Raw genomic sequence first — 214 nt, 5'->3', positions numbered from 1 at the left:
GCAAAATATAATTAAGGGAAGATATCAGAATCAACCTAAAGAGCTTTTAAATATACATACACTCAAGCTCCAGAAGTGAAGATTCTGATTTAGTTGCTATGAGATGATGACTGAAACAGTTTAAAAAACCCTACAGGAAATTTTCGGCTGCATTCCCACTTGAGAACTGTTAATAGATAGTATTTACATGGTAGAAAGGGTGAAAAGTAGGGCA

The sequence above is a fragment of the Physeter macrocephalus genome, chromosome 21, assembly GCF_002837175.3.
Source record: "Physeter macrocephalus isolate SW-GA chromosome 21, ASM283717v5, whole genome shotgun sequence".
NCBI lineage: Eukaryota > Metazoa > Chordata > Mammalia > Artiodactyla > Physeteridae > Physeter > Physeter macrocephalus.
Note: the sequence above shows the minus strand (reverse complement) of the source record.